This window comes from Triturus cristatus, chromosome 9 (genome assembly GCF_964204655.1).
Source record: "Triturus cristatus chromosome 9, aTriCri1.1, whole genome shotgun sequence".
In the NCBI taxonomy this organism is placed as follows: domain Eukaryota; kingdom Metazoa; phylum Chordata; class Amphibia; order Caudata; family Salamandridae; genus Triturus; species Triturus cristatus.
In genome coordinates, this window is record NC_140592.1 from 483,564,968 (window position 1) to 483,591,000 (window position 26,033).

General features: G+C 45.6%; 1 protein-coding gene across 3 annotated transcripts in view; it reads left to right on the plus strand.

The window, feature by feature from the left end:
- The first annotated feature begins 19,742 nt into the window (after positions 1–19,742).
- PELI3 (pellino E3 ubiquitin protein ligase family member 3) overlaps positions 19,743–26,033 on the plus strand; it is a 402,032-nt gene continuing 395,741 nt past the window's right edge. Inside the window, exon 1 of one of the 3 annotated variants that reach the window (XM_085625438.1) lies at positions 19,743–19,961. The gene's annotated coding sequence lies outside the window, so the exon portion shown is untranslated. The remainder of the gene's footprint in view (positions 19,962–26,033) is intronic. The other 2 variants (XM_085625439.1, XM_085625437.1) reach the window with 2 other exon arrangements.

The window sequence follows — 26,033 nt, forward strand, 5'->3', positions numbered from 1 at the left end:
ATCTGCCTCCACGATGTAAGGTTGTTCAGGATCCGCATGTCGTAACACGGGGGCGGATACAAACGCCTTCTTCAGTGCCTCGAAACTCTGTTGAGCCTCCTCCGTCCATTGGAACACCACCTTCTTTTGTAGCAAACGAGTCAGCGGAGCCGCTAGCTTGGAGAACTGATCGATGAATCTCCGATAAAAGTTCGCGAAGCCGAGGAAACACTGGATGTCACGAATCTTCGTTGGAGAGGGCCATTCCTTCACTGCTTTTATCTTGTGTTCTGACATTTCCTGACCCCAGGGGGTTAACATCACCCCTAGGAACTCTACTGTGGTGACGCTGAACTCGCATTTACTGATCTTACAGTAGAGTTGATGCTGTCTCAAAGCCTGCAGAATGGTGCGCACATGTGTGCCATGGATTTCTGTATTAGGGGAGTAGATCAGGATATCGTCTATATAGACTACCACGAAATGGTCCAAGTATTCCCTTAATACATCGTTGAGGAAGTATTGGAAGGCAGCCGGTGCGTTGCATAAGCCGAAGGGCATTACGAGATATTCATATAGGCCAAATCGAGTTTTGAATGCCGTCTTCCATTCATCCCCCTGTCTCATCCGAACTAGATGATAAGCTCCCTTTAAATCCAACCGGGTATAGCTGACCGCCCTTTTTACCTGTTCCAGTATCACGTTAATTAAAGGGAGCGGGTATCGTTTTTTTTTATAGTGATAGCATTGAGTGCGCGAAAATCCACACAAGCGCGTAGCTCGCCGTTGGCCTTCGGAATAAAAAATAGCGGAGACGCCGCAGGCGATTTAGATACTCTGATAAATCCTAGCGCTAGGTACTTGTCCAAGTATTCGCGGAGATGAGTGTTTTCGGGTTCTGTCAGTGCATAGACCCTTCCAGAAGGAATGACTGCACCTGGTAGCAGGTCGATTTGGCAATCATATTGCCTATGGGGGGGTAATGTTTCCGCCAGGGTTTCATTGAAAACATCTGTGAATTCCTTATATTCATCAGGCAGGAGCACCGGGTGTTCGGCCGCTGAAGCGATGTGATGTTTTTCTGCCAAACTTGTAGCAAGAGTTCTTTTGCCTGTTAGGCAATGGTGTTTGCAAAACTCTGATGCGAAGGTAACCGATCTGTCCACCCAATTTATTTGGGGGTCGTGTCTTCTCAACCAGGGAAGCCCCAATATGACACCGTACTGAGATGCTTGGATAACGTTGAACTGTATCCTTTCTTGATGATCACGACCGTGCAAGACCTCTATTTCTTCTGTGCATAACCGGATGGGACCGGCCTCCAAACGTCTTCCGTCCACTGCATAGATATCTTCTGGGTGTGCTTTTTCTTGCAAGGAGAGACCCAGTTCTCCGGCTTGTTTCTGATCTATGAAGCAGCCTGTTGCCCCTGAATCCAGCATCGCCTGAACCGGACACCAGCGGTTATGAATGAAGAAATGCAATTCCATGAAAAAATGATCAGTTTTACCCAGGGGATCCTTATCGACGGAAGGGATGTAAACCTCACTTGAAGACGCCACTTCCGCAATCCTCAAGCTTGGTCGTTTCCCGAAGCAGTCGTGGAGGCAATGGGGACCATCTTGCGGTTTTCGGGGCGAGGGTACTTGGAACGTAATGCGCATTCCCAAATGAAATGCCCCTTTTTCCCGCAATATATGCATAACCCTTTCTTTCTTCGGTTCTCTCTCTCTTCCGTGGTGAGCGCTGCTCGCACGGCTCCGATTTCCATAGGCTCAGATCTAGAGGGTGTGGGACTTTCATATGAACGCATTGTCTCACCCCGGGCGGGCTGTCGCTCCCTTCGTTTATGTTCTCCCTTGCGTTCGCTGAGCCTATGATCCAGGCGTAGCACCAGACTTATCAAGTCTTCACAGGACACTGGTTGAGGGTCGATTTGGGCCAGGATGTCTTTCATCTCCTCTCTCAGCCCTTGATGAAAAATAGCAGCCTGTTTTGCCTCGGGCCACTCGGTCTCCGTGATCAGCCTACGGAAATCGTTGAGGTATGCGATCAGGTCCCTGTTTCCTTGTCTCAGCTCCAACAGATCCTTATCAGCAGAGAGCGTGGCTGATCTACGGTTGAACGTCTTCTCGAACTCTTTAAGAAAGGAGTCCCAGTCGTATAATAAAGGGTCGTCTCTTTTCACCAAAGGCACCGCCCATTGAGCCGCATCTCTGGCCAAGTAGGATATGAGGAAGGCGACCCTAGCATGGTTGGTGGAAAAGGCCTTCATTTTGCAGGAAAAATGTAACATCACCTGTGTCAGGAACACCTGTACCTTGCTACTCTCTCCGTGAAATCGCTCGGGAGGGGCCAAGGGAATGGGGGTAGGTACTTCCACTACTAGGGGGGTTGCTTGCGTCGCCTGTCCTGCGCCTGCATTAAAAGGGTTCCTTTGTATTCTGTCTACTACGGCTTGTAATTGGGCAGTTTCGGCCCTAGAGGCCGCTAATTCTGTCTGCAACTGGGCTAATGCAGCCATGACGTTTTCTAAAGTGGCCATATTCAACTTGCGACCGGGAGGATATGAATACGTGGGCCGGTTACTCTGTCGCAGCCTTGAATCCTCAGGGTCGTATGTTGCTCGTTATGGTCCACCTCTCGATACCACCACGGTCTGATTTAGCACACAGACTCCATGGAGTGATCAAGCGGGGGAAGGGAAGGATGGGAACAGCGGGGAGGGAGACCTGTAAGGAAGCAAAGTCAAATTACACACCGCTATCAAACACAGCCTGAAGGTCCCTACGTTTTCCCCATTTCACCTCCTTTGTCTATCTACCTGAAAGGGAAGAGGCGTGGGCCTTCCTAGTCAGCACATAGAGATAAATCAGGGCGCAGCTCCTATCAAAGGATATGGAAGAACAGTGGTTATTACCTGTCTTGTTCAGCGACCTGTACTTCCCGCACCTCCTTATTACCTACCCATGGATATGCGGAGCTGAATGGATACAGGGGTGCAGAGCTGACTTCAGGGATCTCAGGTTCCCCTGTAATAAACAATACCAGAAGGCCCTCTACAGGCTTGAGAGCGTTACCTAAATGCACACAGTACAATCATAAACACAAAGGTTGGGGAGAACACCCCCTTTTCACGGTGTCCAGTGTGGCCCTGTGTTAGGTTTGTCTATTTCTGATAATGCTCAGAATTATAGATCATCCTCCGCCTGCATGTGGCGCATTGTTCCAAGCCCTACTGCACCATACAACACAGGTTTAAATGTAACAATGTTTCTTTCGTTCGTCAGAGTTTGGTGAGGAGTACTAGGTACCAGGGTTGTATCCCCCCCCCCTCTACTAGTTCACGAACACAGCAAGAGAGTCTCGGAGGTCACCGTAAGTGAGGCGGGAGTATTGAATTCATACTCTCCCTTCCTTCCTCTAGGTGAGCTGCTCCTGTGTAATTCCGCTCTCCCGCAAAGGTCCCTAGATCAGTTGACCAGCCAACGGGAGCAGCGAGCGCTTACACAGGCTTCAAAAGTATGCTGCCGCTGCTGAGCGTTCAAGGATAAGACAAGTATTCAAGAGATGGTGCGTCCGCACCCTTACCAGACCGTCGGGGAGACTCGTGGCTCAGCAGGTAAAGTAACCGGCATCCGCGGCTGTCTTCTCCGCGTAGATGAAGGTTCTTCCGGGTACGTGATGACGCGCTCGGCGCAGGGAATCCTGGGAAGTGTAGTTCCTCTGCTGCCGGCTTCGTCATTGTCTTCCCCGATGACCTCTGACATATATAAAGTCCTGGCAGAGGAAATGACCCCGGTACTGACCACGTTACTTAATACCATATACATAGATAAAGCCCTTGCTCCAGAAACTTGGAATGATGCTATAATAACATTAATTTTAAAACCAAAAAAAAACCCACAAAAAATGTTAATCATACGAGCCTATATCGTTACTGAATAATGTTTATAAACTAAACACAAATATTTTGGCCAAAAGACTTGTAATAGTAATGGGAGAACTGATTAATATTTCTCAAAAAGGGTTTATGAAAAATAGACAGCTACACAACTTAGTTCATGATCTAGTGTGTTCAATAGACTTAGCTACAGCTAAAGATCTCCCACTAGCAATCATGACAGTTGTTGCCGCAAAGGTGTTTGATAGGGTGAGTTGGCCCTATTTATACGCAGTCATAGGACAAAATTGGCTTGGGAATAAGTTTCAAAATGCAATTAAAAACATATATAGATGTCCCTCTGTGAAAATTTTAGTCAATGCCTCCCTTACTCCTCAACTAAAAATAGGTAGAGGTACCCGCCAAGGTTGCCCCCTATTATTTAATTTATACATTTAGCCTGTGGCAAGAAGAATTAGGGGCGAGCAAAGGATTTTACCATTTCAATATCAGGATTGGATCAAGAAAGAGGCTTTATACTCAGAAGATTTGCTTATTTACACAAAAGTTCTAAAAGTTGCCTCCCTATCATTCTAAGCATTCTGAAAGACTTTGGGAGTGTAGCAGGGCGCATGGTTAATGAATAAAAGATGGAGGTAATGTCCTGGAATATATATTGGTAGATCCTAACCTGGAAAAAAAGGAAATCAGGGACATATGAGCCCAAATGATAAGAAAACTAGAAGATATGGTTCAAGTAAACTGTACAAGACTCATAAGAGAAACTAAGAGGCTATTAAAGCTATGGTTCATCTCCCACTATCCATTATAGGTAGAACGAACTTGGTCAAAATGATGATCTTACCAAAGTTCACTTTTCTATTCATCGCATTACCTCTACATTTCGAGACTGAGTGGCTCAAGAAGATGCAAGGGGAGATGATCAGTTTTATATGGGCAAATAAAGGCATAAGAATCGCTTGGAAAAAATTACGCAAGAAAAAAAAACTGGATGGTGGGATAGCCCTTCCAGATATCCAGCTGTACTGCTCGGCTTTTCAATTACTTTTTTTTAGACTACTGCTAATTAAGAACTACCAACAGCTTCATCCCGGCTATAGTGCTTTAACAAAAGATCTGGTAGATCAAGGAAATTATTTCCTTTTTAAATTTGGACACCCTAAATACTTCAAAGAGGTATGATTAAGAGTGCTAACAACAGCATGTAAACTATGGACCCAGATTAGGAGAATTCTAGGAATGCCATACTACAGTCAAATGGCCCCAATCTGGAACTCTCCAGGTACTCCACCCTGTCTTCAAGATTTGTTAGCTACTCCATTAATGAACGAGGGAGTAGAGACATGGGGTCAGATTACGGATGAAGACTCCTTAATATCATGGGACTTTCTAAGAAGGAAAACAAATAATAGGTTGCCCAGGTTCAAATATTTCCATCTAATCAGCTGGGCTCGAGAGCAAACGAACGTGGGACTTAAAAACAGACTAGGAGGAAATAATCTGTAGTAGTAACCCGCAAAAAAAAGAGGTGGTACTGGATGTTGGTGCAAGAAGAAAACGGTCCCAACCCACTGCCAGAAGAAAATGGAAAGATCTACCAGCAGCAGATTTAACATCCCTCTGGCAAGTATCAATGTCTACACTTTGGTCATTTGTTAGATATGCACCTTTAAGCAGAAATCATCTGTTCACTCTACACAAGGCTTACTGGTCCCCTAAGAAACTATCCAAATTGGGAGAGAGGAACATCGGGTGTTGCCCGAAATGTGATTTGGAGAGAGCAAATGATGTACATATATTTTGGAAATGTCCCGGAGTTCAAGCTTACTGGCAAGAAGGTGGGTATGGTTCTGACAGCAGTTATAAAAAAGAGAATAAAGGTAAGCCTGCCTTTGATTTTATTTGGGGTTACAGCCGGGGTTGGATTTAATGGGAAGAGAGTGAAAAAGCAAGATTACTTCTTATCCTAATAATAATAGCTCACAGGGAAATCTGCTTTAACTGGGTCGCCAAGACAGCACCATCCTTTCTGAGCTGGCTAATGTCAGTATAGCGTATTGGTATATTAGATTGCATAAATAGATCTAAAAAGACGGTTAATGTTTGGGAGGCTTTTTTCTCTTATTTTTCAAAGTCTGCTCAAAGATAATGGTCCAACGATTAAGACATACTCATTCAAGGAGAGGTAGGGTGGGGTGTTCTCACAAACTCTAAAAATTGGATTGAAAGAAGGTATATCAGGATGAGTTAATTCAATTCCCAGCAGGCTGTGGGTCTATGACTTTGGCATCTGATCATACATCTTTCGTTCTTTTGTCACATATGATGTCCAAAAAAACCAAAAACTGACTAAAAAGTACTGCTGCAAGCAGGGCCAATTCCAGGCAGCTGGAATAACCAGGTCTTCAGCATTTTACGGAAGGCTACTTCTGAAGACTCCATACTAAGATGGGGAAGGGGGGCAGCTATTCCACAACTTAGCAGCACGAAACCCAAAAGTGCCGCCATTCTTCTGGAATCATTTTTTCACAGAGGGAAGCACAGACAACTTGGCTCTAAATGATCCAAGACTGCATTTGGGAAGATAAGGTTTCACCATGGATGAGAAAAACCGAGGGCCCTTGTCATAAAACGTTTTATGACACAGGTAACATGCTTTGAACAAAACAACTCTCCTATTTAGATGGACCTAATGGAGGGTGGCTAGAGCCAAACCCATTGGTGCGCATTTGGGTAGATTTAACACTAACCGTGCCACCACGTTCTGCACTATGCGATTTTTGCAGTCTACCCCCGGTTGCCACAATGTTGAGAATATTACAATAGTCCAGCTGAGCTGTCACCAATGCCTGGACTATAATTTTTCTAGCTGCAAAAGCTGGAAGATTCATAATCTTCTTCAAGATTTTTAAAGTGCCAAAGCATTTTACTGCAACATTCAAGACCACCCAGCTGAACGAAAGGAAGAGATCAAATGGCAGCCCTACAGCAAAAAAATACAGATTTATGTGGTGTGGGTTCATAATATCGTTGAAGGAATACTGAATAGTCAAAATACCGTGACCAGAATATTGAAGAAAAAAATGCAGTCAGGTAAGTATGTATTGAATTCTATACCTAACTCCAAGTCTACGTACTTAAATGATATACATATATTCAAGGCACATAGATGTAGAGTTAAGAATAGTAAATCAATACCTCCCCTCGGTGCACTTACCTCCTCGATATTTTGGCTTTTGATCATTTGATTACAATATTGTGGCTGCTCAATATTCCTTCCGCCAGTGTCTTAAAGGCGCTGGTACTCACAGGTACTGATTGTATTCCTTGTGAGAACCGTAATTTCTCTGGGACTGAGGAGAGTATCAGTACTCACCAGGACATGTCAGGTTTTGGGTGAAGTTGTTATGGTCAACAAGCATGGCATTTCTACTATAGCACATGCTTTCGTGACCATTTTCCTGTAAAGAAACAATGAATTAAAGGTGGCCCGTGACATCATCCGAAATGTTGCAGTGTGCCCGGAAGGAAGGAAGGGATTCCCTTCAAAGGGAGTGGTTTCCAAATGCGTTCCCTCCCTTCTTTGCCACTGCAGCTGTGAGCTGCCATGCGCCCACCAAATTAAGAGGACCATACATATCCAACCAAGCCCAGCGAGTGGCATAGAAGAGGGCCGTCTTTGTTCCCTGCAGTCCCGCAGCATCTAGATAGAGGACGCAGCTAGGAGGGCCATCAGCAGGCAGCCAGCATCGGATTCACAGTGGGACCCTACTTTCATTGAGCGCCAGTAAAGACCTAGAGAAAAATACTGGACATTTGTTATTATTTTAAGATTCTGCAAAATCCTGCACATGATGCTTAAAAATGGTATTCTAAACGAGATTGTCCCTATATACTTTTTAAATGGCTTTTCTGTTCCTTATTTATCAGTGAAAGATTGCCAATACCATTTTAGACCATATGTCAAAGTGCTTTCTATATTTGCTGTTTTAAGTATGTAATTGTAAGGAAGGAAAATACTGGCTTTAAGTGATTTTCATATTTTGTTTTAATGGCTATGCTCTGGCATGCCAGTGAAACCCTAATTTATGCAGCCTTGAATGTTACAGTGCACACAAGGATTCCTTCAGACCGAGTCTGGCTAGGGCCTAGAGGGGCTTTGAAATGGGTGCAATAGGGGGGGCCTTTATTCATGGTCAATGGGGGTGACTGCCACTTGATAAGAGGACCAGCCTTTGACCAAATTGGAGTGGAGGGCTGGGGGATAAAGGGAAAAAATAGTAAAATAAGGGACATAGGGAAGGGAATGAAAAGACTATGCTGAGCCAGACAACGATGGTAGATAGGTAAGTACAAGACTACAAAACAGATCCACAAAAATATACGCAGTAAATATATACGCCCCTACCTCAGACGATCCTAAATTCTGGAACAAACTCTCTGCCAAAGTTGCACTTCTCCCACTGGAGGAATGAATCATCCTTGGCAGAGTTTTCAATTTCCCTATGGACACTATCTTAGATAGGCAATCTGCATTCAGATAAAGAATTTCTAAATCGCACAAAGCACTTCACACCCTAATGGTCATCCCATAAGCTGACTGATGTTTGGAGACTCCATAATCGCCTGGGGAACGACTTTACCCTTTTCTCAACCCCACATAACACTTTCTCAAGAATTGATTACCTTCTGGTTGATACCACCCTCGTCCCACACACAATTTTGACAAAAATAGAACCGATCATTATTTCAGATCATGCCGCTATCTCAGTACAACTGCCACTGCTCTGCCCCTTGTCGAAGCTAAAATCGTGGTATATGAATCAAAAGATACTAGAAAACCCAGCAGCGACCAAGGATCTCCACACTGAGCTGTCCCATTTCATTAAAGCTAATCAAAACTCAGTGACCTCCCCTGTAACTCTCCGGGATGCCCTAAAATGCTACTGTAGTGGCCAAATTATACGACGTATGTCAAACAAAAATAAACTCATTAAGTCATCCTTAGACAGATCAACCACAAAGATCAAAGCTACAGAATTAGGCTACCAACAAAATAACGATTTAACCACCCTGGCACTCCTAAAATGTGTTAAGTACAAATTCAATTAAGTTGTGAGTAAAAGAGAACATATGTGGGTTCACGCCCAAAAAGACAAAATAACGCTTCTATCTAAACAAAGCCGGAAAGTCGTTAGTGGCCTACCTAAAATTCAAACAGAAATCTTATTTGATTCAGTCGATTACAGATGAACAAAAAAAACAGTAACTTCAACGGAAGCAATACTCAAGGTTTTCCAGCAATTCTACACTAAACTCTACACTCCCTCCGTTACCATGCCCACTGATGCTTGCTTGAAATTCCTGAATTTGCTACCAATAAAACAAATTTACGATACTGACTGAATTACCCTAACGAGTCCAATCTCCAGAGAAGAGGTCCTCCAGGCCATTAAAAGCATCCCATTTGGCAAAGCTCCAGGTCCAGATGGGTTCCCTGATGAATGTTATAAAACTTTCACCCCCTCAATTATTAATACTCTAGAGTTGGCTCTCTCTCACTTTACAGATTCAGGTTCAGTTTTCGGTCCTGCATTGGCGGTGACTATTCTGGTCATAACTAAAGAGGAAAAAGATTACTTGGACCCCAAAAACTTTAGGCCAATTTCCCTAATCAACATGTATGCAAAAATCCTAGCTAACCGTCTCGCCCCACTGATTCCTAAACTTGTTCATCAAACTCAATCCGGTTTTATCAAAGGGTGCCTACCTAGTGACAGTATTCACCTCCCTTCCCACATCATCGAAAAAACATCAAATCCACTTTATCCCGCAGCTATGCTCATAGACGAGGAGAAAGCTTTTGATAAAGTCTCTTGGCCATACCTCAAAGCTGTTTTTTGCGGACATGCCTTGGGGAAGGAATTTGTTACAATGACCATGGCCTCATCTCCAGCTCCTCTGCAAGAATTAGAATCAATGGATCCTTATCACAAACTTTTAACTTTTCAACGTTACTATTTTTACTTGCCATTGATCCCCTACTACAAATGAATAATAAATCACAAAGTATTCCAGGCGCTTCATTCGGCGACACCCCATATAAAACAGCTGCATACCCAGATGACATTCTGATTTTTACGGAATCCCCAGAGCTTGCAATTTCTGCGACCCTTTCCAACATTGAGCACTTTTCTAAGTTCTTGGGATAGTCCCTAAATAGAGACAAGACCAACGTCCTTCCCTTAAATATCCATTGCCACCCTTCAGTGTGATGCTCATCTAATTTCCAGTGCCAATCGACAATCAAATACCTTGGGATATGGTTCGGCAAAACTCTTACCGAAAGTGTCCACTAATGAGAGTAAAACTCTAATTAAAATAAAAGAGGTCCTATCGGCTTGGTCCCCAAAGCACCTATCCTGGTGAAGGAAATTCAAAACAATAAAAATTATGGTTTCTCCATTGATTAATTTCCTATCAAGCATACTACCTCCCCAGCTCCCCCCAGACTTCTTCACTAAAATTGACAAAGCTGCCACTGAATTCCTATGGGAAAACAAAAAAGCTAGAATTAGCCTTAAAAACTGCATACAATGTCTAATTTAGGGGGAGGTAAGGTTCCTAACTGGATCACCTACCAGATGGCCTTCTTAGCAGCTCAAGGCTCTTGGTGGTTTAAATCTAATCCACTAACGAAATCAATCTGGACCAACGTGGAACTCTCCATTTGCCACCTCTTCTCACTCAGCTCCATACTAACAATGAATCGATTCTCTTTTCTCCAGTCCTGCACAATATTCCAGGACACTATATCTGCTATACTCACAGAACACAGGACTCTGGGCACGAAAATCTGTAAATCCCACCTCACTTCTCTGTGGTACAACAAGAAACTACATATTTCTAATTCTCCAACCATTGGTCCGATCTGGGCATCAAAAGGAATTGCAATGATATCTGACCTATATGAGAATAATGAACCACTCTCCTTTGCCTTCCACCAACATGAACATGGCCTCTCCAATATGGACTATGGCTTTCTCAGTATCAAAGCGAAAATCTCAAAACTGGGCCCTATCCAATTCTCTCCCCTATTGCAGACACTTCCTTCAGCAAATACAAACAAAGGGACATACTGCCTCAAACCTCAACAGAACCCCCACCACCTCAAAAACCCTTTGCCTCACACCGCTAACGCAGAAATGAAAATCCTACTTCGCACATAAGAACATGGTCCCTCCGAACACAGACACCTGGAGTAAGATAGGATCACACTTACTACAACATAAACTGATCCCATCGCTAACCCAGACCAAGTTCTTCAATGCACATTTCCTTTACTGGTCTCTTGCAAAACTATTCTGCCTGAAACTTAAAGATGCCAAAACACATGCTGGGCATGTGACTCATCCCCTGGAGATGAAAACACATGTTCTTCTCCTGCCTGCACTTACACTCATACTGGCAAGACATCACCAAACAATTACAAAAAATATTCAATACAAATATTCCGCTATCCTTTCCACTCATCAAATTGAGACTACATACGGCAGATCCCCCAACAGATCTTCCTGATGCAGATCTCTCCCTACTTTACCTATTACTCATCATTAATATTGAAGTTATACTTATTAAATGGAAGTCTAGCAATAACGTATCATGTCACACTTGGTGGGCCTGAGTAACCTATCTGAGGAGCACACACATAAACCTATCTAATACTAAAGGCTGCCCTGTAACCTCTCAACATATTTCGGAAACGCTAGACCCCTTTATGCATAATTCTCCATCCTTAGGTCACCAACCAGAGGTTGCACCAATGCAATATCGGGGGTGCTATACCCCCTCCCTGATACACGAGTCCTCCTCCCCTCTCTGCCCACCCCCTCTCATATCAGAGATCACACTAGATTCACATCTGTGACATGCGCTAAATGTACAGTCGCTGACTTACTGACTTTCAGAACGATTTTAGCACTGGCTGCTCCTCAGCCTATATCTTTTTCATTCCCTCACAATCTACTCCTAACTACTGCCACTTACCTTCATATTTCTATTGATTCTTGACATGTTAATTTCATTTCTACCCCTCTTGCTTTCTTCTTATGTATTTTTGCTCTCTATGACAAAATCTAATTTTAAAAATTTGAACAAAAAAATATAAAACATATTTACTTAAATAAAATGTATTGATGGACAAATTGGATGGAGCGTGAAGCCTAAAAAATAAGTCACTGCTATTTTAAGAAATAATGGGGCGCCATTTTTTTAGGCAGCACGCTCCATCCACTTTTTCCTGACAGTTTATCTTGTTATAGTAAACATTTCTTGTATTTTTAATGGGGGGGGGGGGTTAAACCCCATAAACCCATTTTTAGATATTGAGCACCAGTTTATCTTGTTTTAGTAAATTACAGATACCTTTTCTTAAAAAAATATGTCAACAAGCAACTGGTAATAATTTAGTTTATTTGTTAATAAAAACTATAAACGTAAAAACATGCAATAAAATGAACCAAGACAATACATTAACAATTCTAAAAGCACATTAAAGTGTTCTAAAACGGGCATGCCTTGACATTTCCATATATAGGCGTGTGAACAGCCATTGTGTTTCAGTCTTGAGGGTATTTCATTGTCACTTTGGCAGAAAGTCAAGTTTAGTTATGTGAAGAGTCCTGTTCAGGTAAAGGCATACCTTCAGGTTGTGCCATTATTTGGAGCATTCGCTTTGAATCACTGAAGCACAACACTGGGTGCTCCTTTGTTAAAACTGACATTACCTCCTCGTCCAGTCTTCCTCGCCACAGTATTCACCAATGAGCCTCCGGCTCCACACAGAACTCCAAGTAACTTAAAAGAGCAGCGCTCTAGTCTCCCCTCCCTCCTCCAACATGGCCCCCAGTGGCTTCAGCCAATCCCATAAAGGGATACAAACCAGCCAGCCCGATCTGTTCTTTTTTTCTGCACTTCTCCGAGTGCTGCGTTGCCTGTGTTGACCGGTGGTGTCATCAGGTGAGTGGGGCTGGGTTCCTGCTTCAGCGGTCCCGTTATGCCCTTGGGTATTTAGTTTGGGGGTAGTAGTGTGTTTTTCCTCGATTGTTTTGTTTAAATTGTTGTGTTGTACCTCCTGCTACTGCCTTTGAAGCCGCTGGTCCTGCTTTAGCGGACTTTCAGTGGCGTTCGTCTTGTTTTTTTGCCTGTGTCGTTCGGTGACACTGACGATCCCTCGTGGTCTGCTTCGTTTCCCGGCCGCGCGTCCTGCTCAGCGGACGTAGCGCGGCCGGATGCCTTTGATCTGGGGGCCCGAGGCTCCCGGTCTCATTAATTACCTGCTATTCATGGCGCGTGTGCGTGCTGTGGGGGCGGGTGACTCCCGTAGGCATTTCTTTAACGGCTTCTTCGTGGTGAGTTCCTTGTGGTTCACATCTGTCTCGGTCCTCGCTTGCTGGGTATGTGACCATGCGCGCGGCTGTTTCTCCTCCCTTTATGGTTGGTTTGTCTGCTTACGGGTTCTGGCTGGTTTGGTTACCTAGCAACCCCGGGGCCTTTTAAGCCTGGCGTGTGTCTTCTCCTCTGCCGGTGTTATCTTCGTGCGTTCACTGGTGTGTTGCTGTTATGGAGAGTGGTTCTGTTCCTGAGTCTGCTCCTGGGGCTTCTGGTTCTGGTATCCAGATCCCGTCTATGGATGTGTTACAGCAGCTGATCAATTCTGCTGTGGCTGCTGCTCTGCAAAGTCAGACGCCTGTTCCTCCTGCGAAGCGGGCTAAGGTGGATGTGGCTGAGTCTGCTGATTCTGACATAGAGGAGGATGTTGATGTCAGAGGTCGTTTTGTGCAGGGTGCCGACCTGAAGGAGGTGCTGGGTCACATTAGAGAGAACTTGGTGTTTCCTACTTCTGTTGTTCCTCTGGATGACGATCTCTTTGCGCAATACCAGCGTCCTGCGCCTGATTCTTTGCCTTTACACTCTTCGGTCTTGAAGGTCCTGGAGAATGAATGGAAAGATGTGGACAGAGGCTCCTTTCCACGCTTTTTGGGTAAACGGTACCCGCTGCAGGACTTTGATGTGAAATTCCCTTCTTCGGTGAAGGTTGATTCATTGTTGGCCAGCATGGTGTCTCATGGAACTGTAGTGTCTGAGGATTCTTCTCCTGCTGACCCGGTTGACCGTAAAGTGGATGGTGCGGTGAAACGCACTTTTGCGGCTGCTAATTTCTCTATCAGGGCGGCTGCCTATGCGTCTTACACTATACAATCCTTGCTGAAGGATTTTCAGTCCCTGTCTGAATTGTTGGACCAGGGGGTGGATGTTTCTTCTACCCTGGCGATGATGGAGCAACAGGTTCGGTTGCTTTCGGATGTCTCCTTTGACTCTTTAGGGGCTGCGGCTTCCGCAGCTGGGTCTTCGGTGGCTGCGAGGCGTCAGTTGTGGCTTCGTTCGTGGAAGGCTGATGCTGCGCAGAAAAATCTCCTGATGAAGATTCCTTTTTCTGGGGTTAAACTTTTTGGGTCCCTGATGGATGACATGGTTAAGAAGACGGCGGAGGACCGTAAGCTACTGGCTCCTGAGCGAGCGGGTCACTTCCGTTCATTTGGTTCTCAGAGAGCTTTTGGCCCTTCTCGGAGGGGTCGTGCTGGTCAGCCCTTTCGTGGGAGGGGGCGTGGCCGGGGTGCTCCTTCCTTTGGAAAAACCCGGTTCTCCGGTTCCTCTTCCTCCTCCACTCCTGCACCTAAGTCGTGACTGGATCGCTCCTGGTATGGGTCCGGTTGGGGGTCGCCTCCGTTTCTTCCTGGAGTCTTGGAGACGGTCTGTTTCGGACAAATGGGTGCTGCAGGTGGTTTCAGAGGGTTTGCGGATTGGATTTATCCTGACTCCCCCAGACTATTTCAGGGCTACTCCTTGTCCCAGAGATCCTGTAAGGAGATTGGCGCTTTTGGACGGCGTCGACTCACTGGTGGTAAAGGGTGCGGTGGTTCCTGTTCCCATCGATCAGTTGGGGTTGGGCGTGTATTCCATCCTGTTCCTGGTGTCGAAGCGCACTGGAGATCTTCGCCCTGTGATGGACCTGAAGTTGGTGAATACTTACATCCCTCACAAAAAGTTCAAGATGGTTTCCCTTCCGTTGATCCTTCCTCTGATTTCTCAGGGCGACTTCCTTGCATCGATAGACTTGAGGGATGCTTATCTCCATGTCCCGGTTCATCCGGATTCTCAGAAGTTTCTCCGGTTTTGCGTGATGGGTCAGCATTACCAATTCCAGGTACTGCCTTTTGGACTCTGCTCTGCTCCCAGGGTCTTTACTAAGGTTCTGGCTCCTCTTATTGGCCTTTTGCATGGGGAGGGCATTAGTGTGTTTCCTTATCTGGACGACATTTTAATTTCTGCTTCTTCTCTTCCCAAGGCGGAGTTGCATGTCAAGAGGGTGTGCCATGTCCTGGAACGTCATGGGTTCCTCGTGAATGTACCGAAGTCCTCCCTGGTTCCTGCACAGGACTTGACTTTCATTGGGGCTCTGTTCAGGACTCAGTTGGGTATGGTGTTCCTTCCTCCTCCCAGGATTCTGTCCCTGATGTCTGCTGTTCGTGCCCTGTTGGTGGGACTGTCTCATCCTGTGAGCCTATGGCTGAGGGTTCAGGGTCTGATGTCGGCGTCGTTGTTGACGGTGCCGTGGGCTCGCCTTCACATGTACCCGGTGGTATCGCACATTTTGTCGCATTGGGACCCCTGTTCCCTAGATATGACTATTTTGATTCCTATGTCGGAAGAGGTTCGGGTGGTCCTGGGTTGGTGGTTGGTCGAAGGTCATCTGTCCAGGGGCCGCCCATTTCTGATTGTTCCCACCCGCGTGGTCACTACAGATGCCAGCCTGCTGGGGTGGGGTGCTACTCTGGGGGATTCAACGACTCAGGGGGTTTGGCCTCAGTCGGTGTTGTCATGTTCCTCCAACTACAAGGAGCTGAAAGCCGTCCTTCTGGGTTTGTTGGATTTCTCGAGTCTGGTTCAGGGTCACCATGTGCAGGTTCGAACGGACAATCAGGTTGTGATGTCCTATATAAACCATCAGGGAGGGTGCAGAGTTCAATCCCTCAGTTGCCTCAGCCGTCGGATTTGTGGTTGGGCGGAGTTGAATCTGGAGTCCCTGTCTGCCGTTTATCTTCCTGGCACGGAGAACACTGTGGCGGATTGTCTGAGCAGAGTGTTTCCCTCCATGGGCTCTTTGTCCCTGACGCCTGTGATTTTCAGGAGGTTGCGGCGGATGTTTGGTTGTCCGATTGTCGACCTCTTTGCTTCCCAGGACAATTTCAAGATCCGTTGCTATTGCACAATTATGCCTTGCCGGGATGCTTGGAGGGTGGATGCCCTGTCGTTCCCTTGGCCGAAGGGTCTCTTGTATGCCTTTCCTCCTGTTCCCCTGATTCCGGCGGTCTTGCAGAAGATCGAGAGGGAGGGATCCTTTGTGCTTCTCATTGCTCAGGGTTGGATGCGTCGCCCTTGGTATCCCCTGATGTTGGAATTAGCTGTGTCTCCGGGGTGGGCCTTGCCATTCAGTCCTTACCCTCTGTTGGGCCCTCCTCTTCCTCTGCCTGTGTTCCGGTCCTTGGGTCTGCGGGCCTGGCTCTTGAGAGGGATTCGTTGATGCGAACTGGCTGTTCCTTGGCTGTAGCTGGGGTCATTCAGCAATCCAGGAGACCTTCCACCCTTAAGTCCTATGCTAAACACTGGGATAATTTTGTTTCTTGGTGTCTGGGTCGCGATCTGTCGGTGGCTTCTTTGGATCCGGCTTGCATTTTGGATTTTTTGAATGATGGGTTTGTGCTAGGCTTGGCCATTTCGACTCTTCGGGCTCAGTGGGCTGCGATTCAGGCGTTCCATGTCCTTCCTTTGATTTCTGTTTCACCTTTGGTTGCTAGACTTTTTAAGTCTCTATCTTTCCAACGCCCCCGTCCTATTATGTGTCCTCCACCTTGGGACCTGCCTTTGGTTTTGCGCTCCTTGCAATTGGCTCCGTTCGAGCCTTTGGAGTCGGTGGAGTTGAAGTTTTTGACACTCAAGGTGGTGTTTCTTGTGGTGATTGCTTCTGCCAGACGTATGGGGGAGCTGGGTGCATTCCTTCGTTCTGCTCCCTTTTTGTTGGTTTTGCCGGACAGGGTGGTGTTGCGCCCTCATCCTACGTTCATTCCAAAAGTGGGTTCTTATTTTCATAGGTCTTCTGAGGTGGTGCTTCCATGTCTTTGTCCTGATCCTTCCTCGGATGAGGAATCCCTGTTGCACCTCTTGGATGTTCGGCGTGCTTTATTGATATATTTGTCGCGCACGTCTTCGTTTTGCAAAGTGGACAACTTGTTTGTCAATTATGGTTTGTCACGTCGGGGTCTGAAACCCTCCCTCTCGACGATCAGTCGCTGGTTTAAGGAGGCCATTTTGTTGGCGTATGCTTCGGTTGCTGTAGTTCCCTCCCTTCCTGTTCAGGGGCGTTCCACCCGCTCTGTTGCTGTGTCTTGGGCCTCCTTCAAAGGGGTGTCCATGGAGGATGTTTGCCGGGCTGCTACTTGGTCTTCACCTCATACATTCATGTCCCATTACCGCCTCCAGGTTGGGGGTGGGGGTTCTGTTTCATTTGCATCTTCTGTGTTGACTGCGGGGATGCCTTGAGGGGTTGTATTTGATTGCTGAACCTCTGTATATTAAATCTGGTTTCACTGCACGTTGCTGTGGTCTTTTCCTTACATGAAGCTGATTGCTTTGGTATCGGCTCATTGGTGAATACTGTGGCGAGGAAGACTGGACGAGGAGGTAATGCCCGGATTACTTACCGGTAATCTTCATTACTCCGAGTCCTAGTCTTCCTCGCCACAGTATAGTTTCCCTTCCCTCCCGGCCCTGGTGGTGGCTTCATGTCTGCGGCTTTGATTATCAGATCGGGCTGGCTGGTTTGTATCCCTTTATGGGATTGGCTGAAGCCACTGGGGGCCATGTTGGAGGAGGGAGGGGAGACTAGAGCGCTGCTCTTTTAAGTTACTTGGAGTTCTGTGTGGAGCCGGAGGCTCATTGGTGAATACTGTGGCGAGGAAGACTAGGACTCGGAGTAATGAAGATTACCGGTAAGTAATCCGGGCATTACCTCAATTTTTAGATAAAAACACACAAGCTGAAAAGAGGACATGTGGAGTGGGGTGGGAGGGTAAGCAACAGATGAGTTTGGGGAGAGGGAGCAACACAGACAGCTTTGCAGAATGTGAGGGGAAGCAGCGCATAAGGACTCGGAAAGAGAGCAAGAAAACACAAACTCCCAACAAGAGCTGAAAGAAAAATGAAAATATTGTTTGCTGAATGTGAACAGTGGAAGAATACGAGTTAAGCAACGAAAAAGATTTTAAAGAAGCTATGTTCGAGGTGTGAGAAAGAAGACGAGTAAGAATAAATAAATAAAGCCTTTGAATAAGCAGCTAGCAAATGAGATTGATAAGACTGTTAACCAATGGTAAGCAATGAGCAGGCGCAAACGCCACCTATAAGTTTTGGGAATGTCAGAACCGAAGATCTTTTCGACAACATAGTCGAGATCTCAAAAGAGGAGACAGTAAGAGCGGCTCAATAATTGTTAGCCTATAACGATATCAGGCGTTCAGACTGCAGTGTATAAATGTTCCAATACTTAGAAATAAGTAAATTGTTGGCAAAGCTTGTAGGTCGTACTGTGGAAGCCTGATTTGATTGGTTCCAATGAAAACAAGAGAGAGTGTTCAACAGAAAATGAAGAATGGAGATTGACTGAGACAGACAAAAAAGAGACAAAGAAAGTCAAAAGAGAAACAAAAATATGAGCTAAAACAGTATTACAGAGGCAAAGAAAGGGAAAGTAAAAGAAAGCAAAATTGTTGGAGCGCCAGTAGATGAGAAGAGAAAGGCAGAAAAACATAAGAATAGGCACACAGAGAAAAAATAGGGATTTGTTAATAAAGTGAAGAAGAGACGAGGAGATAAAAGGAAACAGAGAACCTGTGCGGCAGAGCGTCCCCGAAAGGGTTAAAGGGGATTTAAAGACAAAAGGAAAGAACTCAAGAGCGTCAGATAGAGTAGGAACGGGAAAAGACAAAGAGGCAATGAATGGGGCATAACTTAGGAGTAATCAAAGGAGAACTAGGTGAGGTATAAATAGATACATGAATTGAGGAATTAAATTAATGTAGGGTCCCTGCAGTCCGCTGGGTGCGGCAGAGGGACCATACTCATAAAGGACATATAATTTTGAAAGAAGGCGGGGATTAAAAAGAGGAGAGAAATAGATGAAGTTACAGAAGGGCATTAGGGAAGTAAACAAAGGTAGGTGTGCAGGAAAATAAAGGAGGATGAATACAAGAGCATCATAAGGAGAAATAGGAGGAATGACGACAGAGGTAGATAAATATGATAAATGATTTAGGAAAGGTCTACGGGGGAGAGAAAAAAAGCGAGAATTAGGGAGTCAGAAAATAGGAAGGGAAAGTGCGAAAAAAAAGAAGGAATGGAAAGGAAAAATAGAAAGTGGATGGAGGAGAGGAAGAGGGCGAGCTGCCTTATTTCCTTTCCCATGGGTTCGCCATCCTCATTACCAGCTCCTTCCAGCGCCCCTGCCCGCCCCTCCCGCGCCTCGGTGCGTTCCAGCTTTTTCCATGTGCCGCCTCACCTGCATAGCAACAAAAACAGAGCCCGCTCCCCCCTCCATCCCTCCATCTCACGATCCATCAGACAGAGGGCGGGGGCGCGAGGAGCCATGGAGCCCAACAGGCAAAGACCGAGTCCAATCCTAAACCACCTGCAAGCCCCAGTAGCCAATAGAGTGCGAGGGAGGGAGCAAGAGTCAGTCCTCCTCGGTCCTCTCCCTACCGACGGCTCCGGGGAGACCCACCGTAACCATGTAAGCGGGGGCCGCTGAGCAAGAAACAGCAATGCGGGAGCATCCCTCCTCCTGCCCCGTTCCCGCGTAGACCTCACCGGCGGATTCGGGCCCGCCACTGCCTTCGGAGTGGGAGCGTGCGAATAAGGTCGAAGCAGGAGCGCCGCGGAAGGGAAGGCGGCATCGGGTGGCGAGGTGGGTGTCTCGGGCAGAAAATGCTGCGCCACCTGCCTCCGATCCGCCATCGTCTAGCTACCGCGGATGGAGCAGGCTGACGGCGCACCTCAGTCATGTTGTTGATCTACTTGTAGGAAAATAAGTATTTAGAAATGCATGTTCTTGAAGAGGAGTGGGTTGCGTCTTTTTGTGGTAGGTGGGAAGGACGGAGCATTCCCTACATTGCTCAGTTCGTATCAAATGTATATAGCTCCATTAGAACCCCAGATGCCATTATTTGACAGGCATACGCATCTTAGACGTCAACAGCTGCAACATGGTTGAGGTTAGATCATTCTTAACGTCACTCACTGTACCATCAGATGTGGCTCTCGACCTCCCTTTCCCCAAAAAGGGAATGCGGGACAGCGCACTCGCCACCTTGTTTATCATCTCATCCCATCTCACATCTGGTCCGTTTCAGTTATTCCTGGTAGTGAACCATTAATTTCACGCCTCCGGTTGTATTACCTACGCATTCAAATTGAGTAGGTCATTGCTGTGCTCCCAACCCGACACCGAGATCCAGTCCCCTAGCCTCTCAACATGCCCATATATAAAAAAAAAAATAGCACCCCCTTCCCAGCCATGAAAGAGATGGGAGTGTTTTTTTTTTTTACACAAGACGGCGACACAGGTGAAAGGTGTCTCTGAGAGGATAGAAGTTGGGGGCATTTCAGTAAGAACACAGGTCCAAAGTCTATTACTTCGTCGCTCCCCCCCCAACCCCACTCACAACAGGCCAGAATCTTCAGGAGAATTAAGAGCATCATGGCATATTCACTGACTCACAACCACCTCCTATATCTGTGCCCCCAGAAGACAGATTTGTGGGTGGAAGAGATAAACACTGAGGGTGATTGCATACTATAGAAAAGAGGCAGTTTAAGAATGCTTGAGTAGTCTTACAGAGAACAGTTTTTAGAAGTGTTATGTTCCCGCCCATCTCCGTCACCCTGTCTATTTTTAGGCCTCTATCAACAAACATCTCGAGCTATCTCTGGTTTAGGCTTGCTTTGGAGTTTTGATAATAAAATACTTTAGCACATTGTAAAATAAAGTTATTTATCTCTTGGGAAATGGCAGTGAAAGATAACACTAGCTGTTTAATTGGTAGATGAACTACCAATTTACAGGCGCAGGAGTTGCATATCAGGATGATCACAGAAGCTTGTTGAGTAGTGAGTGCATTGTTGATTTAGCAGAAGAGGCTGATTGTGGGTGACTGTAGACCCAGTCCAACCCTGTCGAACACTTGAGGCCAACGCAAGTGAAATTGGGGATCTCATGGGTAGCTCTGCTGGCTGAGCATTGTGCCTTTAAATCTGTCTACCTTGAAGGATAGCTCCACTATCTAAGTTCTGAGCCTTTTAGATCTGCGTAACGTGAAGCATACTCTTAAGGCATCATGGCCTCAAGCCATATCTTTTGTGTAATTTGAGCAATAATGCTGCTCTCGCAGAGTGGACCTTTACGTTTAAGCCTTAGGGCAGCTCTCCTGTTTAAGGCCCGAGTCTGTGTGTTTTGTACAATGAAGGACTGTTTATTTGTTTACGTCCTGAGGTAGTAAGTGCTGTTTTACCTTGGGATAGCTCATTTGTCTGATGGCTGAGGCTTAAAGAGTTGCTCCGTTGTAGAAAACGTTGCTGTCTTTAAATCTTAACATGATAGAGTGTGTCTAATTTAAGAGCTCAGGCAAGGCCTAACCTTTTAGGAACTACATTACAAGAGAGCAAACTGCTGTCTGTTAACTGAACGTAAGAGATAGCTCTAATCTGAGGAACATCTTCGTTATAGCATGACCTGTGTAATCTGTGTACCTTGAGCAAGAGACATGCTGGTACAGCCATGAGCCTATAACATTAGGATCACCTGATGGCAAATTCAGTTGCCTTTGGATCGATCCTGTGTATCTGTGTAAATCAAGCAATGGCTCATGGCAGGACTAACCTTTTAAGTACAAAGTTACATGAGAGGTAGTGCTGCTGTTTGTGTACCAAACGAATGAGATGGGTCTAACCTGAGGAACATTTTTGCTAAAACCTGATCTGCACAGTCTGTGTAACTTGAGCAGTATACTTGTTTTGTACGTACGAGACAGCAACACTTTAGGATGACTTAATGGTATACTCTGTCATATTTGGACAGATTTTGTTTAACTTAAATGATATCTTTGTTATCTTAAGGCCAGAGCTTGGCTGACCTATTAAACATAGTGAACATTTACCTAAGCTTGTAAGATTTACGTAAACCAAGATATAGCTCTGCTGTTTTAGGGCCTCATTTAAAGTTTGTCAGGTACAGAAAAATCACAATATTTCTGGAGGAAACTAATTATTGAGTAGAATTTGTCAGCTGACTTTCCTTCTCAGTACTGTCTCTGTGGTGCAGGAAATGCAGCTGGAGAACCCTCCTTAGTATTAACATTTCCTCCAATAATTGGAGGATTTTCAACTTTCACTAAATAATAAATAGGCCCAGAGTCTTTAAGGTTATAAACCCTGGTCAGCGTTCTGCATTGTGAGGCCTGGCTTTGCATAGTGTCACCTGTTGTAGGTACTGCCCTGATGCATAAGCTGTTGGTGTTGAACAAACGTTCTCAAGTGCACCTAATCCTTTCACCATTGGGGAAAGGAAGGGGAGGACATAAACTGTGAGAGATCTTTAATTGACTTGTATGGACACTGTTGGTTTGTAAAATATACTGTGACCATGATTAGTTCCTCACATGTAGAAGGCTGTTTTTGATTGAGAAAACCCAGGAGTTGCTGACCTCGGGGAAGCTAGCAGGCTCGAATTCCCCTCTCTCTCTCTCTCTCTCAGCAGTGTGATCCCATCAGATAAGAACTGCAAGTCCTGTCCATTTGGCAGTGGATAGGTGCATGGCTGTGCTTTTGTTTTAATGACAACAAGCCTTACGAAGTAACAATATGTGTCCAAGAGAGGAATTTGCAAATGTGATACAGTATACATTCTGCTCTTTGTTAAAAATATATTGTTTTTAACAAGGATAATTACTTTAAGTTATTCAAAATGTTCCTCCTAAAATTAACTCCGTATGACTCGGGGGGGGGGGGGGGGGGGGAAACTTTTGGACTATATGACATATGCGTTTCTGTCATTGACCACTGGCATATATTGAATAACTTGTGCAATTATGGTACAAAAAGAGTGGTGGTCATTATATATCTGGGCAACTATGTTAATTGCCTAAAAAAATAATAATGCTTTAGCCAACCTTATTATCTTTGACAGCATCCAGTCCAAGACCATTCCAAAATTGTGCAGAACAAAATAGTGATGTGTTTCGGCCCCTAAATTGCTGCTCAATGGAGACTTAATCATGGCAAGAATCTCCCACGAGAGCAGTGTAAACTATGTAGTGAAGGTAATTCTAGATTGACAAGTTTATATTAGAACCCAAAGAAATTCAGAGCATAGTGTAGCCATTTACGCATTTATATGCATACATATTTACAGTGTGTCTATCTAGAACACACAGGTATGCCACAAGCTAAACGCATATCTTCTTAAATTACCACACAGAGTTTGAATTTTAAAACAAATTCTATTATAGGTGCTGACCCATAGGTCTGCACAATTGGTGACCTATTTAGCAGCAGGTGGTTTAAATAGCTAAACATTTGCCTATACAATAACATTTGTTTTAATATTAAACTTGTTGCAGAGACACTTCAAGATCACCACTGTTTTTGTACTGTCATTTCTAATATGCTACAAGAGATACATTTTCACTAACTGAAAATAACTGTCTTATAACAGTGCTGTGCTTGTACGCAAGAGGCAGGGTGTTTATGATTCATTGATTCAGTAGGATGCATATTTCCCTTGACCGCTGGGGCATAAATTGGTAATATTTGTTTTTTGCTCTCTGATTATTTCAGACAACTTTGGGCCAGGAACGTAAGGACATGATAATGTAGGAGGCAAAAAGAATGAGACGAACTCTTGGAAGTTTAGGCTTAACTGATTGGACGAGCCAGAAACATTTCTTGGCTGTTGCTATTTTTACCAACCTAAGATAAGAATCATAAGTGACCCTTGTTTTTATTTCTCAGAGAACAACTGGAGTGTGAAAAAGTGGAATGTGTTGTAACCGGTTGTTAAAGCTTTTCTAGTCAGTAATGTGTTATACTGTAACTGAAGTCACAGATAAACATCGCAGCAAGTGACCAGCTGAAACGTATGTAGCAATTTACATGACTAAAATAACTGATAACCTAACTAATATGGTATAAACTTCGTTTGAATTATTAATTATTATATATAACTGAAAGTGCTAATTGATTTTTTTTTTAAAGCAGTCGGTACCATGTTTTAGTTCGTCAGTGCATAAGGGCCCATGAGAGGCAATGTAACCTTAACAGCCAGAGTTACTGAACTCAAAACTGGAGAACCAGGGGGCTCATAATGATGGCGGGCAAACATCAGTCCGCCCGCCATCATAATGGTGATGGGACCGCCCTCCTGACATGCGGCGGTATCACCAGCCCAATTAGGATGCGCCCTTCATACTGGCGGACGCATCCTGGCCTTTTACCATTGCAGACGGTGCTGCTGGCTGCAGCACCGTCCGCAATGGTAAAAGGGCATGCACAGCACTTGGTAGAGGGAACTGCAGCACTCCCCCAGTGCACCCCCTGGGGGCCCACAACGGGCCCCCAAAGCCAATCCCCGCCAGCCTTTCCATTGCGGCATCGCCGCAATGGAAAGTTATATCATTCACCCTCCTCCTAATATGGCGGACGGTGCCTGCTAGGCACCGCCACCATATTAGTTGCCCAGCTCCGTCCGGTAGGCAATCGTAACGATTGCCACAGGCACGACAGACTTTGCGTCCACCGCGATACCCACCGCCCTCCTAATATGGCGGTGGGTAATTCTCATATCGATGGCGTAAGGATCGCCACCGCCGGGCCGGCGGTGGCGATCGTTACGCCATCGTAATGAGCCCCCAGGTTCGAGTTCCAGTCTAGCCTCAAAATCCTTTGGTTCTGGGCATATCCCTTCTTCTCCCTGCGCCTAAAAATGCATAATGTAAGATGGTGCTCATGTAAAGTAGAGTAATGCCCTCGGGCCATGTCCATGCTACGTAAAAACGAATACAAATAAAAATAACTTCATTTATATTTATTTTTATAATTTGATAAATTTATAAAAATTTACAAAAAAAAATATATATATATTTACATACACTTATAACATAACATCTAATTAAAACATATTATAAATTAAAACATTCAAATATTTAGGTGCCGATTCCGATCCTGTAAAACCTGGGTACAAATGGTCGTACGGAGCGTTTTCTCCGTACGACTCGTACCCGGGAATTCCACCGTACAAACCAGCAAGTAAGATTCGTACAGAAATACCATTTCCGTACGAATCGTAAAAAACACCGCACGGCTAAAAAATACATACAATTCCGATCCTGGACAGCGCGTACGCGACGTCCGGACAGAGTCAGGCAGCGTTTTATGGACCAGCAAGTACGATTCGTACCTACAGCACTCCGCACGGCTATATTTTTACGGGAGCCAAAAAGTGCCGGAAAAGCTAAGTACGCTGCGATGCACGCGGAAAAGTGGGCCCGCTACGCGACGTACACGCCATCACCCACATCGTACGTGTCATCATGTATGGTGCGTACCCCAACATTGCATATCTACGGACTGTACCCCCCACCCCCGTATGTACGGACTGTACCCCCACCCCCGTATGTACGGACCGTACCCCAGGCGTAACCCCACCCCCGTATGTCCGCACCGTACCCCCCACCCGCGTATGTCCGCACCGTACCCTCAGCCCCCCGTATGTATGTGCTGTACCCCCACCCCCGTATGTATGGCGCGTACCCCCCACCCCCGTATGTACGCGCCGTACCCTCAGCCCCCTGTATGTACGCGCTGTACCCCCAGCCCCGTATGTACGCGCCGTACCCCCAGCCCCCCGTATGTACGCGCCGTACCCCCAGCCCCGTATGTACGCGCCGTACCCCCAGCCCCCCCGTATGTATGCGCCGTACCCCCA